At 39.7% G+C, this 17,490-nt stretch overlaps 1 long non-coding RNA gene and 1 other non-coding gene across 3 annotated transcripts; one reads left to right on the top strand and one right to left on the bottom strand.

Moving 5' to 3' along the window:
• Window positions 1-970: 970 nt before the first annotated feature.
• Window positions 971-1,152, top strand: LOC130220142 (U2 spliceosomal RNA). The gene has a single exon (XR_008836136.1). It is a non-coding gene; the product is annotated as a U2 spliceosomal RNA (small nuclear RNA).
• A 7,449-nt stretch (window positions 1,153-8,601) lies between these two features.
• Window positions 8,602-12,108, bottom strand: LOC130220141 (uncharacterized). Of its 2 annotated transcripts, XR_008836135.1 has the most exons (6): window positions 12,080-12,108; window positions 11,287-11,377; window positions 11,027-11,073; window positions 9,697-9,759; window positions 9,490-9,556; window positions 8,602-8,961 (listed from the first exon to the last, which is right to left on the bottom strand). It is a non-coding gene; the product is annotated as an uncharacterized LOC130220141 (long non-coding RNA). The 2 variants fall into 2 exon arrangements; XR_008836134.1 differs by lacking the exons at window positions 11,027-11,073; window positions 11,287-11,377; window positions 12,080-12,108 and having other exon boundaries at window positions 9,697-9,860.
• Between the last annotated feature and the right edge of the window lie 5,382 nt (window positions 12,109-17,490).

Genomic DNA, 17,490 nt, shown 5'->3' with positions numbered 1-17,490 from the left:
GGGAGTGCGACGCTGCACGGGACCTGTGGACAGCAACCGGCCCCCTGTACCAACCTTGCCTGCCGGCGGGGGTGGTCTAGATGGACTACCATCTCGCCATCCTTGGGGTGGGCCGGGGCGTGAAGGTTTTGACGACAAAGGAATTTACCGCGCTCTGGCTCACCCTTAGTGTCATCAAGGACGTCATCTGGACCACCAGAAACCTGCTGGTGGGCAAGCGAGTCCCGGTACCCCTCCAGCAAAGCAAGCAGATGGCAACAGCCAGGATACAGGGGTACCGGGCTCTGTCATCAGAACAAGGGGGGCCGGAGTCACACTAGGGGGTCCCGGCCGTCACCGTACCTGACCGCCCGTAGATGCACCCTCACCACTCTGGCTACGGGAACAGCGGGCCAGCGGGCCGGAGGAGGGGGATCTCCGCTGGGCCCCTAAAGTGCCGGGTCTGTGGCTGTCCTGGAAAGCTGGAGTGAATGGACTCTCTTGATAGGACTCACTCTCGATCTTGCACAAGAGACCGGTTTTATTCCTGGCTTGGTTTTGTTTTTGCTTTTATTTCTTTCATCCTTGGTCTATGGACTTTTATTGCTTTTATTAGACATTTTATTTTATCATTTGCTCTTGTTTTAATATGAAATTTTAACTAAAACACACATGGACTTTTAACACAAACACTGATCTACACACATGAACTTTTACACACACCCTCAACGGAACAACAAACAACAACAATACATTTACTCAAGCATGTATGTTTTATCTTATTTATTTAAGTATTTATTTATGTACCTTTTTTTTTTACTGAGTGAAAATGTTGTTTTTCTTTTATCATGTTGTTTTACTGGGGTTTTTAAGAAATGTACTGTGAAAAATGTGTGATTTTAAGACTTTACTGTTGAAAAGTGTTAATGTGAAAAAAATTGTGGAGAGATTTTAATGTGATGTTTGGAAGAATACGAGAAAAATGATGTCAATAATTTTTTTTCGAAAGAAAGAAAAAAATCTGTTCTTATCAGTTTAATATCTGATACGTCTCCTACCAGGGCACTATATATTAAATTGATTTTTGCAGCTGGGAGATGGGTCAGGGGCTTGCTCCACCCACTCCACGCATCGACCTGGTATTGCAGTACTTCCGGGAACGGTGCATTCCTAATATGGTGAACAACAGAATTAATTTGAATGGAGACCTATGTGCTTCTTCATGGGTAAGGTTGGTTTTAAATTCGCACCTTCATTAATTTAACGTTCCCTATATTATTTACTACGTTCATTTAAATATTGGGTCTAAAATTATATGTAAATATGACTTGAAAACAACTCTAGCACTATTTATTTGACTGTAAACAATGTTGTATTTTGATATTCATTGTCTGCTAATATGATTTCACTATTTAAAATTTGCAAATAATACTGTTCTGAAATGATATTAGTAAGGAGAATGTATGAATGTGCAAATAAAAAACCAACTTTACCTCAATAACAAAATATGAGTACTTTTCCACAGGATACAATCAGTCAGGTTCAGCTTTTTTGATAAAATGCTCTGCATTTCTAGAATTTCACCCTCATCAGCTTGTGATGGGTCACACAGATGTAAGACTCCAACGTTAAATGAATGATAACTTTATTATTAAACCCCGTATTCCTTACAACAATACACAAATATTTCTTGAACATTACATACCGTTATCCAATGCTCTTGTCAAGTGAATCACCTGTTGAGGAGAGAGTATCCTGATTAGTAACTTTCAAATGCAATAATCCAAATAGTTTAACTAGTCATATGTAAATTGTTACCCCAAAAATTACACAACGATGCTAAAACTACCACTGGATATGAGGTGCTTTTATTTTTATACTTCAGTCTGCTATCCTGACTTAATAACTTACACGATTTTAACATTATCTCTCTCTATATATTTATATTTTTAAAGTGGCCTTAAAAACAGAGCTTCTCTACATTGTCGCAGGTATAAATCACATGAGCCGTTTATATTTTAGATTCTGACTGGCTGGCTGAGTTTTATCATTTGTGATCCCAGCGCTATAATTTCTCTAAATCTTTATCATTATAGTTGTGGTTTAAATTCTGCTATTTCAATTTACATCCAGAACAATTTTAAAAACTCTTGTTTTAAAAACTCTTGTTTTAAAAAGTGCTTGATATGAACGGACCTTTACACGTAATCGAAGCTAAAAAAAAACATTAAACCATCATCGTGAGTTCATATCAACTTTCAAACACGATCTAACAATACTGTGGGATTTTAGTAATATGTAGCTGAAATGCATTCGTTGTCTATGCAGCTATAGACGTTGTCTATAACGTTACACATGCTAAGCATTTAAAATGCAAGTTGAACATTTTGCTTTGTTAAAATGAAAAAAACAATCGAATGAAAATCACACACAAACATATTTTATTGTGTTATTCGTTGGGCTTACTTTTCATAGTGCTCTGAACCTCGTACTTTACGGAACAGTGCCATTTGATCCAAGAGCTAGAAATATGGTTGGTCACGTCAAATGATTGACAGATTGAGACTGCTAATGACGCACTCCGAGTCAAAACTGAGGCCAATCAGGAGGAAGAGTCAGCGCCAATGTTGCCAGATAGGGCGGTTTCTCTCCATCCCACACTTTTTGTGATCACAGAAGACTGGGCGGGTATGTTGTCATTTCGGCGGGTTTTGAATACTTTTTGGGCTGGAATCAGTCAGCTATATCTGGCAACACTGGACAGCGCGCGCTCTAAACGCTTACTAAACGTTCAAGAAGCACAATTCAGTGAGAAAGTAAAATAAAAATATTATATATAACGGTAGCTTGACGGAATATTTTGCAAACGTGAGAATAAATCTGCTTTTACAAACATGCCAATTTTGGTTCTAACTGACGTTAAGATAATATGTGAACAAATACACCAAAGCATACTTAAATGGATATTATATTACAAGTTTAATTATTATGAACTCGTTTTTATTCCATTCAAGATATATAAATGATTAATTATTTATATATGCTGAGATAAATGAAGTTAATGTCAGTGCAACATTATATAACAAACAGTGTGGTCAAATATTGAAGCTGAGGACTTAAATTTAAAATAAGTAATGTGTTGGCCGGCAGTAAATTTGAACGATAATCTCGGCTCGTCAACGATCGGTGTAAATAGGTTAAACTAAAAGAATCGTATTCCATCCAGCTCTAAAAATACATGAACTAACATAATTTTACACTACATGCATTATTTTATAGTTGCCTGCAAATGTTAGCATCAAATTACAACTTGGAAAATGCCTCCATGTACCTAACCCTCTTAACCGATGCCAACACGACCAGCAGAGCTGTCTTCAAGGACAGAAATCTCAAGGATACTGAGTCGAGTGGTTCGAAGGGATCCCCACGTAGGCTCGAAGCACTACCGCAAGATCTCAAGAGGGTATGAGAGGGGGGCGGGGTGGAAACATCCGCCTAGCACCTCTGAGGAACTGGATGATGAGGTTATGCCTCCCCACGGTGCCGCCATCCACGCATCATGATGAGCGGAGATGGCGGCCACGTAAACCCTCAGTGTGGAGCGCGACAGCCTTCGCTCGACCTGTCCTGAAGGAAAGAAAGCACAACACTGATCTGGCAAGATCGGGGGTCTTCTCAGCGAGAAGCGCACCACTCAGTGAATAGACTCCACTCCAGGGCGTAGGCATGCCTCGTAGAGGGTGCACTAGCCTGAGTGATGGTATTAACCACCGCCACCGGTAGGTTACCTAAGTCTTCCTCGTCGCGTCTTATGGACCCCACGTGGAGGTTCCACAGAACTAAGCGAGGGTGCCAGATGGTGCCCTGTCCCTGAGAGAGTAGGTCCTCTCTCAAAGGGACTCGCCAGGGGGGGCGTCGCAAGGAGGGAGAGTTCTGATATCCAGGTCCGGTTGGGCCAGGGGCGCAACTAGCAAGACCTGCCCCTCGTCCTCCCTGACCTTGCACAGAAACTGCGCGAGTAGGCTCACTGGGGGGAGTGCATACTTACGCATGACTCGGGGTGGAGTCGCCATTCTCCCGGGGAAGGAGCTGCCGTGAGAGCCTGTTGGCCGCACGGTTGAGCCCATCCGGGGTGTGAATAGCAAGCAGCAACTTCAGCCGCGTATGACTCCCGAGGAGCAGACGGCGAGCGATCTGAGACATGCAGCGGGAGCGTATACCCCCCATCCGGATGGAATACGCTACCGCGGCCGTGCTGTCCGTCCTGATCAGCACGTGTTGCCCCCTCAGCACCGGTAAAAAGCAGCGCAGAGCGAGAAACACTGCCAACAGCTCTAGGCAGTTGATATGCCAATGCAGCTGGGTTCCCCTCCACAGGTCCGCAGCAGCATGCCCGCTACACACGGCCCCCCCACCCCATACTGGAGGCATCTGCCGAAACGACAGCCTGCCTGGACGCCTGACCTAGGGGTACACTGGCCCGTAGGAAGGAGGGGTCCTTTCCAGGGGGTGAGGGTGCGGTGACACAGCGCAGTGACAGTCACTCGGTGTGTGCCCGCGTGCCATGCGCGTCTGGGGACCCGATCGTGAAGCCAATGCTGTAGTGGTCTCATATGGAGCAATCCGAGCGGCGTGGCCGCGGCTGCGGATGCCATATGCCCCAGGAGCCTCCGAAATAATTTCAGGGGGACCACTTTTTTTCCTGTCGAACTCTCTCAGACAGTTCAGCATTAGCTCGGCGCGCTCTCGTGAGAGGCGCGCCTCCATAGTGATCGAGTCCAGCTCCAACCCGAGAAAGGAGATGCTCTGCACGGGGGCGAGCTTGCTCTTTTCTCGGTTGACCTGAAACCCCAACGGGCGTTGTTTCTGTGCATAATCAACTGCTCCCGAGAGTGGGCTAAAAATCAGCCAGTCATCGAAATAATTGAGCGTGCGGATGCCGGCGAGCCGAAGGGGCACGAGGGCACCCTCCGCGAGCTTGGTGAAAACTCGCGGAGACAGAGAGAGCCCGAAGGGGAGGACCTTGTATTGCCACGCTCGACCTTCAAACGCAAACCGCAGAAACTGCCGGTGGCGTGGAAGTGTGGAGATATGAAAATACGCGTCCTTCAGATCTATTGCTGCAAACCAATCCTGAGGACGAAAGCATCGCGTGATGCGCATCTGCGTAAGCATTCCGAAGCGCAGCCTGTGAAGGCAGCGGTTCAAAAATGTGCAGATATAGGATTGGCCATAGCCCACCGCTTTTTTTTTTTTTTTTTTGGGCACGATGAAATGCGGGCTGTAAAACCCGCGCTCCATCTCGGCTGGAGGGCCGGCTCGATTGCATCCTTCGCCAGGAGGACAGCAATCTCCTCTCACAAGACAGGGGCGGACGCAGGACTGACCCTGGTTGCCCGTGAACCTGGGAGGCCGTTTCGCGAACTGAATCGCATAGCCGAGTCTGGTCGTATGGATGAGCCATTGCGATGGGCTGGCCCGCGCTAACCAGGCAGGCAGAGCCCCCCCAAATGGTCTCACCCGCACGATCGCTGACGTGCCAGCGGCGGGGCAGCGTGGAGTGAGTGGGCTCATCCGGGGAGCGCTGGGGTCCCACAGGAGAGCAGATGTTCTCGTCTCGCACTCAAACTCCAGGAGAGGGGCTGGGAGTGGAGAGAAAGGAGACTGTTCTCTCGCGCTCCGTGAGCCATTGGCGAAATGCACCGATCCTGCGAGCTGGAAGGCATAGCGTCCCAGACTGGCAGTGTTCGGGCTGTCACATCCGGAGGAGGGGAAAAGTGCTCTTTCACTGAGGATTTGGATGGCGTTTTTTTTTTTTTTTTTTTTACGCCTTTAAATAACGTGCCCCGCCCTCCAGCGGGGAAAGAGCAAATTCCCTCCTCCCCAGATGGCCCGCCTCAGGGACGCTTCGCGGTCCGTTTTACCGAACTTAGCGGCGCCCTGGGCGGGGGACGCTGGTTGCCTGCGCGATGCTTGGCGCAGCCGCGTGGCCGGAGGCGCAGGCGGGGGCGGCGAAGCAAAGCTGCGGGCGGACGTCCTCGGCGAAAAAGCAGTGGATGTGGATGGCTCGGCGGGGGGGATCGGTCATACAATCCCGCCGATAGAGACCTCGCCCATCGCCTCCGACTGCTCTATCACCGGCGTGAATTCCTGGGCGAATTCACCGCCAGTAACGCCGAACAGGCCAGACTGGGATATGGGTGAGTTAAGAAAGCGAACTTTGTCAACGTCACGCACATCACCAGGTTTAGCCTGAGGTGGCATTCCTGGATCACGGATGTGATCATCGTCCTTCCCAGGGCACACACAGCCGACTTTTTTTTTTTTTTTTTTGTAAGAGCATAGTCGGTTGCGGTGCGGAGCGCGTGCTCAGTCCTGGGTCAGAACCATCCTCGCGCAGCCGGGCCAGCGCCTGCGCTTGGTAGCGCTGTTAGGTGGCCATAGCGTGCATGGTGAGGGGGTAAGCGCACGCAGCACACTGCGTGAGCCTACTGTGCCCATCCAGGAAGAAGGGGATGGGGAGGCTTAGAAGGTCTCGCCTTCATCCTCCACATCACACCCCTCTAATCGGTCCGGCCGCGGGGCTGGGGGATAAACCATCTCCAGAGCCACGGCCGAAGCAGCCTGGGGAAGCACAGCTGCAAAGTCTGCTTCTGGATTCGACGCCGCGCTCAAAGTCCCGGAGGGAGCGAGCGGGTTCGAATCCTCGTCAGACCTTGACAGCCCAACCTCCAAGGATGGTGAGGATGGAAGCGCACGCAGATCGGGCAGAAAAAAGTGCCCTCAGGACAGCGTGAGTTTACTGTGCACTTCCGGGAAGTTCCCACCCCGGAGGGAGGGAGCGAGCGGGCTCGCATCCTCATCAGACAATGACAGCCCATCCTCCGATGCAGCGATGGACATCTGACCCCCGGTGTCATCAGGTGAGAGAGCGACCATCCAAGGACGGAGCACTTCTCTTCACCTGAAGCTTGGATGGAGCGCGTGGAGGAGCGAGAAGTCCGCGGCCCGGGGGCGGCGGATTTACTCCCACTAAAACCCTCAGATCTGCCCGAGTGCCAACCGCAGTGCGGGGGACAACTGGGGTGGGTGGCTCTTTTGCAAGAGCGAGCCGCGATCTTAACTGCGCAACAGACATGACATCAGTGATGGCATGCACTGCCCGCGAGCACCGCATTAACATGCTGGACCCCCAGACATGAAACGCTGCGCTCGTGCCCATCATCCGGGGATAGGAAACCACCGCATCCAGAAACGCACGGTCGGAGTGACGTCTTGAAAAAGACGCACTGCACGACCGTGTTGCTCTTTTAGGAAAGCTTTTTTCCTATATACAAACCGCTCTTGGAGGACCGGACCCAAAGGATGCCAGGCAAGGGAGAAATACCCAGCTCGACCATCTGCCACTGCGTATACGCGATCTGGACCGGGAGAAGCTGCTTCTCGATCTCTCTCTGTAGACACAGGTTGGAGATACCCTCAAAGACTCTCTCAGAAGCTTCGTGAAAGGCTCTGAAAGCGAAAGGATGTCGAGCATGGCACTGGCTGCGTCTTTATAGCATGACTGATTGTCATTGACGCCAGCTGTGTACGCTGACGCTGCCAACTCATTGGCATTTCATTGGCCCGTTTTTATACTCTTTCAGATGATTGGATTCTGACGAAATCCCCATAGTGGAAGTTTCCGCATAGCATTGGAGTTCCCCATCCGAAGGGGAACAGCTTATTTCAGCTTTCTAAGGCCAAAAACAGCAAGTGATATAAACTGCTCAAAGCAGTGAAAATGAACAATGTTTTTGTTTTTAACAACACTATATGCAGTATTAAACATGTTGTAACAAGTTGCAAGTGAATACTGAGTGAAATGAGAGAGTTTGCAGAACAGCCTATTTCTGCATTGCAGGAATCAGCTTATTACAGCTTTCAAAGGCCAAAAACAGCAAGTGATAAAAACTGCTCAAAACAGTGAAAATGAACAATGTTTTTGTTTTTAACAACACTATATGCAGTATTAAACATGTTGTAACAAGTTGCAAGTGAATACTGAGTGAAATGAGAGAGTTTGCAGAACAGCCTATTTCTGCATTGCAGGAATCAGCTTATTACAGCTTTCTAAGGCCAAAAACAGCAAGTGAAAAAACTGCTCAAAACAGTGAAAATAATCATTCTTTTTGTTTTTAACAACATTATATGCAGTTTTAAACATGTTTTAACAAGTTGCAAGTGAATACTGAGTGAAATATGAGAGTTTGCAGAACAGCCTACACTGTAAACCCGAATTAGTTGACTTTACTAGATTGTTGCGTGGAAACCCGTTGCACGAAATAAGATTAGTTTTTACATTTATTCAACTAAACAGGTTAAGCTGTATTAAAAGAAAATCTTTAGTGGGTGTAGAAGACAAATCAAATTTGGATTAGTAGTCTTTACTAAAAATCATTAGTTCACATTACTAATTTTATAGAGGATATGTTTTGTAAAATGATTATTAAATTGAACGTAACATATATAATAATGTAAAAAAATGTGTTTATGCAGTGATAATTGTTATATTTATGTAATCTATTATAATTAAAAATAATGCCACTGAAATTTTACAATTTTAAGCACAAAGAATCAAACAACCTTTCAATTTTTTTATTTTTGTTAAAGTTTCATTCACATTTCTTTCTGGCATTAGCAATCATTGCTAATAGAACAATTGTGCAAATTTTGCAGTGAATCGAAAAGCAATTTAATTATTTAATGTCTGTAGCTTGGGCTTTAAGTCACTGTAGCCCAACATGAGGAGAAATTTGTTGGATGAAGAGAAAAGTGTTCTTCGTCGACTTGGGGTATAGTAGTCCAAAGAGAATGCACAGCTTTTGACAAGTCTTTGATGCTGTCCATCACAAGTTGTCCCTCAATGATCATCTTAACTGAGGCTTTGTCTGCAATAAGAATAGGATTTCAAGGTGGTGGAATGACTGGATCATCAGAGTCCTACCAACAGAGAGGAACAGTTATGTTTCTCATTACATAATTATCAATAATGTTTAATAAATAACTTTTAATGACAGAGACAAAAGATAATATGTGAATTGGTTTTGACCAATTTACTTTTGCTTCAGTTACACTGCAAAAGGTTTAATGCATTCTACAATGTTAAATTTAGCATTTACTTATTGACCCTCATTCCCAATTTAACTATAAGACTTGTGTATCTTCATCTTTCCCTCAATTTATAGTCACAAAGCCAATTTATCTTTAAATTGAAGTTTGACTTTTAAAACGGGGACACAAAAATCACAGGTATTATTAAAAATAACTTAAACTGTGTTCTGAAGAAACAATCTTGTGGGTTGAATATATTATGACATGTTAGAAAGTTTAACAAGATGTTTTGCTATTCTTAAGTTTCAATGTTTTAAACCAAGTGTGAACGTTTAATAAAATATAAGGACCATGCATTAATGGAAAGAATGTTTTCAAGGTCCTTTAATAAATCCATTGAGACAATATGTTACTTACAAAGCATGGTTTAAAGAAGTCTGCAGGCTTGTCCTCCAGGAGAATCAAAATCTGTAGGCTCTTGAGTCTGTTAATAAATAAATGAATAAATAAATAAATAATGTTGGACAAACATTGTATTAGACAAACAATATAGTAACACTTGGGAAATTTTCAATAATTTAACTGTTAAAAAATAATGCAAATATATAATGGACATGAACCAACCTTGGTTTGCTGTAAAAGCTCTGACAACAGCTCTCCAACATTCCTCCTCTTTAACTGAAAGATCTCAATTAAACAGACTGTGTTGATCAAACATTTCGGTAACTCTTCATAATAACTACACACTATGAATCATTTATTAAGCATTAGCATCTAGTGAATTCATTATCTGTTAAGCATTAACTCTACATTAATAAGCGTTAGTAAGCAGTTTATAACTGCAGCTACAAATAGCGTATTCTTGACTTATAAACACATTTATAATGTGCTTATTAATTGTTCTTTCATACTTTGTTAATAATTTATTTTTCATTACTAAATGAAGTATCGCATTATTTACAAACCATTTGTATTTAAGAGTAGTTGAGGGTTTTTAGAATCATTCAGAATGAGTTAGTAATTATTAATAAACTATTGAAATCAATGTTTATATATCTTATCATTCAGGCACGTAGTAATGGTTACTATATATGTTAATAAATGCTTTATTAACTCAACTTCATGCAATTTTCTGACCAATCTAAAGTGAGGACTATTTATGCTTTATAAATCCCTTATAAATGACAGTTAAAGGCTTAATATCAAATGAACAATCATCATTGCAATCTTTTCTAAAAAATAAAATTACTTTAAAGTTTAAACATTGCTGAATAACAGGAGTGTCAAAATACATAAAATTGGATAAAACAACAACAATATAATAATTTAACAATATAATAGGATGCAATGTTTAAACTGTACAGTAATTTTATTTTAGATTAGGTTGCAAAGAATTATTTTTCATTTGATGCAGTTTATTTGTGTATCTTCAAATGAATAGGAATGAATAGTGTCATTTATGTTGTTTTTCCTGTTTAGAATTTAACTGAGCCTTTAATTGTCATTTATAAGCAATTTATAAAGCATGAATAGTCCTTACTTTTGTTTAGGTCACAAAACTGGATGAAGTTGAGTTAATAAAGCATTTATAAACATACAAAATTAACTAATTGTAAATGCCTAAATAATAAGATATACAAATGTTGATTTCAATAATTTATTAATAATTTACTAACTCATTCTGACTGATCTTAAAAAACAGCCAACTACTCTTAAATAACTGGTTTGTAAATAATGTGATACTTAATTCATCAATGAAAAATGAATAATTAATAAAGTATGAAAAGTACATTTAATAAGCACATTATAAATGTGGTTGTAAGTCAAGAACAAGAAGTCATAAACTGCTTACTAACGTTTATCAACGTAGAGTTAATGCTTGACAAATAAAGAATTCACTATTTGCTAATGCTTAATAAATGATTTATAGTGTGTAGTTATTATAAAGTGTTACCAAATTCCCGCTTGAGGTTCTTTCCCACTGCTGAATTACAAGAACACCTGCAAAACAAGAGAAAAAAACAGAATATTAATATTTCTAAACTAAATCACTAAATACTTCAAATAAATTAAAAATAGGTCAATAATAATAAAGTAAATAATAAGTTGAAGTAATAATAAAGTAAATAATAAAGTGACACAAAATACTGTAAGCAACACTTAACAGTGAGATAAAATAATAATAGAAAAATGTTATTACATTCTTAAACATACCTGATCTACTGTAAAAAGTGCAGGCCAGCGTAGCAGGACCCACCTTATTGCAGGTTAAGACTCCTCCACTTTTTTGCAACGTAAGGTCCATCTTTAAACGGCAAATAAGAAATTTTAGGGAAAAAGTTTAGAAAAAGCTGCAACTATAACTGTACTGTGAAAGTAAATTAATTTTGCTAGTGACCTCAACTTCTATACAGTTTAAGCAGTGCTTAATTTGTGATTTGAGAGGGGAGCGAGGGGTAATGGTGCAGTGGATGGCGGAGGGGTGTCGCGGACGGCAGTGAAGAGGGTTGGAGAGTCACGGAAGAAAACGAAAGTGAACAGCGGACGGGGGAGAAGGGCGGTTGAGGAGGGGGATCGGTAAAATGACGTGCCGGACCAATGTAAACTCGCCCTTCACAAAAAAAAATCAGTTTCATGTGAAACTTTTAGCGTTATTAAAGATTTATAATATTTAGCGTTAGCCGCTAGCGTGTGCTCATGCATGGACTCGTGCTACTATTACGAACCAACACGACGTGTAATAATTATCACGTTTTACAGGGAACATGTTTTAAACAGTGAACATACAGAGAAACAGTAGATAACGTTAACGTTATAAACGGTGGCTAGACAGAAAAGGCAAATGTATATAATATTATAACCTAACTGTGAACTGACAGGGAAAATAGCGCTAACTGACATATTCATAGCAGAGACAATATTTTGAGTTCAGCATCAGTGTGGATTTTCAGTTATCAGTTTTGTCAGAAAAACATATAAACTGATAAAAGCTTCTTTGCACACTTACCGTGTCATGTTGATTTTCAAAAATCCGCGGTAACCTAGCATCCTAAAAGCTCCAGGCACTCACTGAGCGTTTTGCTCACGTCACCTCAGCCAATCAAGGCCCCACCCCTCTCTAACAAAAACATAAGGAAGGGAGTTGTCCCTGCTTAACATGATAAGTAAACTAATTTTTTCTTCTGATTAGTGCAAATAGCTAATTTGATTTAGTAATGACACAATTTCTTAAAGAACAATAAATAATTAGTAATGATTGCTTAAAATGTTTTATAAGCACAAAATCCGGGTTTACAGTGTATTTCTGCATTGCAGGAATCAGCTTATTTCAGCCTTCTAAGGCCAAAAACAGCAAGTGATAAAAACTGCTCAAAACAGTGAAAATGAACAATGTTTTTGTTTTTAACAACATTATATACAGTATTAAACATGTTTTAACAAGTTGCAAGTGAATACTGACTGAAATGAGAGAGTTTGCAGAACAGTGTATTTCTGCATTGCAGGAATCCGCTTATTACAGCTTTCAAAGGCCAAAAACAGCAAGTGATAAAAACTGCTCAAAACAGTGAAAATGAACAATGTTTTTGTTTTTAACAACACTATATGCAGTATTAAACATGTTGTAACAAGTTGCAAGTGAATACTGAGTGAAATGAGAGAGTTTGCAGAACAGCCTATTTCTGCATTGCAGGAATCAGCTTATTACAGCTTTCTAAGGCCAAAAACAGCAAGTGATAAAAACTGCTCAAAACAGTGAAAATGAATCATTCTTTTTGTTTTTAACAACATTATATGCAGTATTAAACATGTTTTAACAAGTTGCAAGTGAATACTGAGTGAAATGAGAGAGTTTGCAGAACAGCCTATTTCTGCATTGCAGGAATCAGCTTATTTCAGCTTTCTAAGGCCAAAAACAGCAAGTGATAAAAACTGCTCAAAACAGTGAAAATGAACAATGTTTTTGTTTTTAACAACATTATATGCAGTATTAAACATGTTTTAACAAGTTGCAAGTGAATACTGAGTGAAATGAGAGAGTTTGCAGAACAGCCTATTTCTGCATTGCAGGAATCAGCTTATTTCAGCTTTCTAAGGCCAAAAACAGCAAGTGATAAAAACTGCTCAAAACAGTGAAAATGAACAATGTTTTTGTTTTTAACAACATTATATACAGTATTAAACATGTTTTAACAAGTTGCAAGTGAATACTGAGTGAAATGAGAGAGTTTGCAGAACAGCCTATTTCTGCATTGCAGGAATCAGCTTATTACAGCTTTCTAAGGCCAAAAACAGCAAGTGATAAAAACTGCTCAAAACAGTGAAAATGAACAATGTTTTTGTTTTTAACAACACTATATGCAGTATTAAACATGTTGTAACAAGTTGCAAGTGAATACTGAGTGAAATGAGAGAGTTTGCAGAACAGCCTATTTCTGCATTGCAGGAATCAGCTTATTACAGCTTTCTAAGGCCAAAAACAGCAAGTGATAAAAACTGCTCAAAACAGTGAAAATGATCATTCTTTTTGTTTTTAACAACATTATATGCAGTATTAAACATGTTTTAACAAGTTGCAAGTGAATACTGAGTGAAATGAGAGAGTTTGCAGAACAGCCTATTTCTGCATTGCAGGAATCAGCTTATTACAGCTTTCTAAGGCCAAAAACAGCAAGTGATAAAAACTGCTCAAAACAGTGAAAATGATCAATGTTTTTGTTTTTAACAACATTATATGCAGTATTAAACATGTTTTAACAAGTTGCAAGTGAATACTGAGTGAAATGAGAGAGTTTGCAGAACAGCCTATTTCTGCATTGCAGGAATCAGCTTATTACAGCTTTCTAAGGCCAAAAACAGCAAGTGATAAAAACTGCTCAAAACAGTGAAAATGAACAATGTTTTTGTTTTTAACAACATTATATGCAGTATTAAACATGTTGTAACAAGTTGCAAGTGAATACTGAGTGAAATGAGAGAGTTTGCAGAACAGCCTATTTCTGCATTGCAGGAATCAGCTTATTACAGCTTTCTAAGGCCAAAAACAGCAAGTGATAAAAACTGCTCAAAACAGTGAAAATGATCATTCTTTTTGTTTTTAACAACATTATATGCAGTATTAAACATGTTGTAACAAGTTGCAAGTGAATACTGAGTGAAATGAGAGAGTTTGCAGAACAGCCTATTTCTGCATTGCAGATGTGATAATCAGCTTATCATAGCTTTCTAAGGCCAAAAACAGCAAGTGATAAAAACTGCTCAAAACAGTGAAAATAATCATTCTTTTTGTTTTTAACAACATTATATGCAGTTTTAAACATGTTTTAACAAGTTGCAAGTGAATACTGAGTGAAATATGAGAGTTTGCAGAACAGCCTATTTCTGCATTGCAGGAATCAGCTTATTTCAGTTTTCTAAGGCCAAAAACAGCAAGTGATAAAAACTGCTCAAAACAGTGAAAATGAACAATGTTTTTGTTTTTAACAACATTATATACAGTATTAAACATGTTTTAACAAGTTGCAAGTGAATACTGAGTGAAATGAGAGAGTTTGCAGAACAGCCTATTTCTGCATTGCAGGAATCAGCTTATTACAGCTTTCTAAGGCCAAAAACAGCAAGTGATAAAAACTGCTCAAAACAGTGAAAATGAACAATGTTTTTGTTTTTAAAAACATTATATGCAGTATTAAACATGTTGTAACAAGTTGCAAGTGAATACTGAGTGAAATGAGAGAGTTTGCAGAACAGCCTATTTCTGCATTGCAGGAATCAGCTTATTACAGCTTTCTAAGGCCAAAAACAGCAAGTGATAAAAACTGCTCAAAACAGTGAAAATGATCATTCTTTTTGTTTTTAACAACATTATATGCAGTATTAAACATGTTTTAACAAGTTGCAAGTGAATACTGAGTGAAATGAGAGAGTTTGCAGAACAGCCTATTTCTGCATTGCAGGAATCAGCTTATTTCAGCTTTCTAAGGCCAAAAACAGCAAGTGATAAAAACTGCTCAAAACAGTGAAAATGAACAATGTTTTTGTTTTTAACAACATTATATGCAGTATTAAACATGTTGTAACAAGTTGCAAGTGAATACTGAGTGAAATGAGAGAGTTTGCAGAACAGCCTATTTCTGCATTGCAGGAATCAGCTTATTACAGCTTTCTAAGGCCAAAAACAGCAAGTGATAAAAACTGCTCAAAACAGTGAAAATGATCATTCTTTTTGTTTTTAACAACATTATATGCAGTATTAAACATGTTTTAACAAGTTGCAAGTGAATACTGAGTGAAATGAGAAAGTTTGCAAAATGACAAATTCTGCGTTGCAGGAATCAGCTTATTTCAGCTTTCTACGGCCAAAACAGCAAGTGATAAAAACTGCTCAAAACAGTGAAAATGAACAATGTTTTTGTTTTTAACAACATTATATACAGTATTAAACATGTTTTAACAAGTTGCAAGTGAATACTGAGTGAAATGAGAGAGTTTGCAGAACAGCCTATTTCTGCATTGCAGGAATCCGCTTATTACAGCTTTCTAAGGCCAAAAACAGCAAGTGATAAAAACTGCTCAAAACAGTGAAAATGAACAATTTTTTTGTTTTTAACAACACTATATGCAGTATTAAACATGTTGTAACAAGTTGCAAGTGAATACTGAGTGAAATGAGAGAGTTTGCAAAACAGCCTATTTCTGCATTGCAGGAATCAGCTTATTACAGCTTTCTAAGGCCAAAAACAGCAAGTGATAAAAACTGCTCAAAACAGTGAAAATGATCATTCTTTTTGTTTTTAACAACATTATATGCAGTATTAAACATGTTTTAACAAGTTGCAAGTGAATACTGAGTGAAATGAGAGAGTTTGCAGAACAGCCTATTTCTGCATTGCAGGAATCAGCTTATTTCAGCTTTCTAAGGCCAAAAACAGCAAGTGATAAAAACTGCTCAAAACAGTGAAAATGAACAATGTTTTTGTTTTTAACAACATTATATGCAGTATTAAACATGTTGTAACAAGTTGCAAGTGAATACTGAGTGAAATGAGAGAGTTTGCAGAACAGCCTATTTCTGCATTGCAAGAATCAGCTTATTACAGCTTTCTAAGGCCAAAAACAGCAAGTGATAAAAACTGCTCAAAACAGTGAAAATGATCATTCTTTTTGTTTTTAACAACATTATATGCAGTATTAAACATGTTTTAACAAGTTGCAAGTGAATACTGAGTGAAATGAGAGAGTTTGCAAAATGACAAATTCTGCGTTGCAGGAATCAGCTTATTTCAGCTTTCTACGGCCAAAACAGCAAGTGATAAAAACTGCTCAAAACAGTGAAAATGAACAATGTTTTTGTTTTTAACAACATTATATACAGTATTAAACATGTTTTAACAAGTTGCAAGTGAATACTGAGTGAAATGAGAGAGTTTGCAGAACAGCCTATTTCTGCATTGCAGGAATCCGCTTATTACAGCTTTCTAAGGCCAAAAACAGCAAGTGATGAAAACTGCTCAAAACAGTGAAAATGAACAATGTTTTTGTTTTTAACAACACTATATGCAGTGTTAAACATGTTGTAACAAGTTGCAAGTGAATACTGAGTGAAATGAGAGAGTTTGCAAAACAGCCTATTTCTGCATTGCAGGAATCAGCTTATTACAGCTTTCTAAGGCCAAAAACAGCAAGTGATAAAAACTGCTCAAAACAGTGAAAATGATTCATTCTTTTTGTTTTTAACAACATTATATGCAGTATTAAACATGTTGTAACAAGTTGCAAGTGAATACTGAGTGAAATGAGAGAGTTTGCAGAACAGCCTATTTCTGCAATGCAGATGTGATAATCAGCTTATCACAGCTTTCTAAGGCCAAAAACAGCAAGTGATAAAAACTGCTCAAAACAGTGAAAATATTCATTCTTTTTGTTTTTAACAACATTATATGCAGTTTTAAACATGTTTTATGAAGTTGCAAGTAAACACTGAGTGAAATATGAGAGTTTGCAGAACAGCCTATTTCTGCATTGCAGGAATCAGCTTATTTCAGTTTTCTAAGGCCAAAAACAGCAAGTGATAAAAACTGCTCAAAACAGTGAAAATGAACAATGTTTTTGTTTTTAACAACATTATATACAGTATTAAACATGTTTTAACAAGTTGCAAGTGAATACTGAGTGTAATGAGAGAGTTTGCAGAACAGCCTATTTCTGCATTGCAGGAATCAGCTTATTACAGCTTTCTAAGGCCAAAAACAGCAAGTGATAAAAACTGCTCAAAACAGTGAAAATGAACAATGTTTTTGTTTTTAAAAACATTATATGCAGTATTAAACATGTTGTAACAAGTTGCAAGTGAATACTGAGTGAAATGAGAGAGTTTGCAAACAGCCTATTTCTGCATTGCAGGAATCAGCTTATTACAGC

Source organism: Danio aesculapii, unplaced genomic scaffold (assembly GCF_903798145.1).
Source record: "Danio aesculapii unplaced genomic scaffold, fDanAes4.1, whole genome shotgun sequence".
Taxonomy (NCBI): domain Eukaryota; kingdom Metazoa; phylum Chordata; class Actinopteri; order Cypriniformes; family Danionidae; genus Danio; species Danio aesculapii.
The sequence above is the reverse complement of the archived record's forward strand: the minus strand, read 5'-3'. Positions and strand labels throughout refer to the sequence as shown.